Source organism: Aplysia californica, unplaced genomic scaffold (assembly GCF_000002075.1).
Source record: "Aplysia californica isolate F4 #8 unplaced genomic scaffold, AplCal3.0 scaffold00598, whole genome shotgun sequence".
NCBI classification, from domain to species: Eukaryota; Metazoa; Mollusca; class Gastropoda; order Aplysiida; family Aplysiidae; genus Aplysia; species Aplysia californica.
Window position 1 is genome coordinate 345,836 of NW_004797868.1, and position 3,065 is coordinate 348,900.

The following is a 3,065-nucleotide window of genomic DNA, read 5'->3' on the forward strand; positions in this document are numbered from 1 at the left end:
AGAGCAGACGACAGAACATTGCTAGAGTGCACGAAAGGAGGTGAAATGAGACAAATTTAGAGAAGAAAATGTTTCGGTCACAACTCGGATTCGAACCCGGGACCTTTGATTGAGAGGTCAACACCTTAACCTCTAGGCCACGAGAGCCCCTGAAGCTGCTCTATTGCTGATAAGCAAATCAAAGACTTATAAATACCGTAGTCTATTTTCTTGTTTTACGGCGCTCGCAACTGCATAAGGTCATAAGAGCACGGGGGACACATTCAGAAAATTCAGTTTGATAGGAATTAATTACAAATTGTTCCCGCGTGGCGACCGACGCCGACTCTCACCGATTTTAGGACCACCAAGGGATCTTTTAACGTGCACAACTTGCAAACGTGACCTTATCCGAGAAAGCTATGTGTTAGACCTTACCTACCCCCAGAGTAAGATAAGGAGCGTGGTTAAAAGACAGCAGTAAAAGCCAGGAGTAGCAGTAGTCAGGAGCCCAGAGGGGGAGGGGAGGCAGAAAGTGGAGATGAAAGCAAAATATGTCAGAACGTGATATTAGAGAGCAGTTTTAGTTTTAGTAAGTGTTCTACGGCACTGGCAACACAATTAGGTCATATAAGTGCCGAAGGTTAGAGGTGTTACAAGAGAGCAACAAGCACAAAAAGAAGGAGGAGAGATAAGGACGATAGATGTTTGATAGGAAAAAAGGAGCAAACCACACAAGAGCACCCGCCAACCACCCACTTAGAGAGCAGGAGAGAAGGTGAAAGTGGACAATTTTGGAAAATAATGGTTTCCGCCGCTGTCAGGTTCCGAACCCGGGACCTATTGATTGAAAAGCGAAAGGCCTTGTCAGTATGTTAGTGTTTTAGCGTCTATAAATGGCTGCTTGCATTGTATGCTTCCCAGGAAGTTGAGTTTGTTTCAGAATGCTCTCAGGTCTGCTGGGGTAATAGTATAGATTGTGAAGCGCATAGAGCTTGCTGTTGAGCGGGGATTTGCTCTTTACAAATGCTATCTATTATTATTAACACAGTATCCTTTAGACCATGATTCCTGTTTAGTTGTTTGTTTGAGTAAAGAGAAGCACATCGACACAATAATGGTCATTTAGTGCTGTGAAAAGGTAAGACAGACAAACATAAACAACAGAGGTAAAGTAGAGAAGTAGGACCTACCAGTGGTGCCCCCCCCCCTCCCAACCACCCACACAGACTACGACAGCCCAAGATCATAAATAGTCTGAAAAAAAAATGGTGAACTTGTGTAGGTTTAACGCCCTTATCAACACTGTTGCGTTATTTAAGAGGAGGAACTTCCGAGTTTAACGTCCACCTCCGAAAGGAGGGCTTTGAATTTCAACCTTTGTTCAGCGTTTTACGGCGCTCTCACAACTGCATAAGGTCATATGAGCGCGCGGGACACATTAAACATTTTCAGTAGGTAGGAAGTTTTGAATTTTGTTCGGGTGGCGGCTGAAACATACTCTATCGATTTTGGACCACTAAAGGATCTTTAACGTGCACAACGAGATTTTTCGCCCTTATCCGAGAAGGCTAGGTGTAATCTTACCTACCATAAGACCAGGGTTGTGGCTGAAAGACACCAGAGTCAGCAGGAGCCAAGGAGTAGCAGTAGAAGGGCTGCAGAAAGAGTCAGTTCAAAAAAAGTTTTAGTAAGAGTTTTACGGCACATGCAACACAATAAGGTATTATAAGTGCCGAAGATTAGAGGTGTTACAATAGAGTAACAAAAACAAAAAAAGAAAAAGGGGAGATAGAGATGATAGATTTTTTATAAGAAGGAGCAAACCCCACCAGAGCACCCGCCAACCACCCACAGAGTCAAGGGCCCAGAGGAGAGGCCAAAGGAGGTGAGGAGGTGGTGGCAGAAAGAGGAGACGAAAGTAGAGTAGAGAAGGGGAACAAGTTAGAGAGAAAAAAATCCGTGAAATCCGGATTCGTACCCTGGACCTATTGAATGAGAGGCGAACACCTTAACCTCTAGACCACAAGAGCCTCCATGGACGTCTTTAACCCTATTCATACGCCCTGGGGTCATTTTGCACACCCGAGGTTGTATTCTTCAAATTTTAGCATACTTCTAGTAAAAAGATCTCTTTGAAACTTTCAGTATTTCTCCAAAAATCATTTTGGCAGACTGCTATGCAAAGGGTACGGATCGGATTAACGAGTAAGTTTCCTCTTTGGAAAGTGGTGGCAGGGAGTTCCCCACTTCGTATGGATACGATAGTAAAACACGACGCACGGATAGGGTTAAGAAAGCATAAAGTCATATCAGACCGTGGTATGCTCGCAGGGTCTAATAAATTGTGCTTAAAATGACGACCTGAAACGAATCAAGGAAGGCACAGTGTATTATCAACAAATCGCCACCCAGGAATTCGAAATCTGTATCTGCTGAGTACTTAGTTTTGGGAAATCTGACGTCAAAACTTTTGAGTTTCACAAACTGTCAAGCTTTTTCTAATGCAATTCTTTGAATATCTTGAACACGACTTTCGCATAATCTGACGATTCTGATAGAGCAGAGAGAGGGCTTTACTCTGGTTTCGACCACATGGTCTTAGTAGCTCAAAGCGGCTACAACTGTCACAGAGAACTTTTAAATTCTAGTTTTTTAGTTTTAGTAAATGTTTTACGGCACTTGCAGCACAATAAGGTCATATAAGTGCCGAAGATTAGAGGTGTTACAAGGGAGTAGCAAACATAAAGCAGAAGAAGGACGATAGATGCTTGATAGGAAAGAAGAAGAGAACCACACCAGAGCACCCGCCAACCACCCACATAACGACCTTCGAATAATCTTACAATTCTGATAAAGCAGATAGAACATTATTTTGGTTTCGACTTCATGATCGGAGTTGCTTAAACCGGCTACAAATGTCAAATAAAACGTTTTAAATTCTAAAGCAGTGAAGTATTATTGGTGATATTTCCTAGAACCACGGGGCAGAATGCTATATCGTAGTGATTTAAGGAAAGGAAGGACAAGGAGAAAAGTGTGGAAGATTTTTCCGTTGTAAATTTTCGTGGAATCCAAGCAAAGGA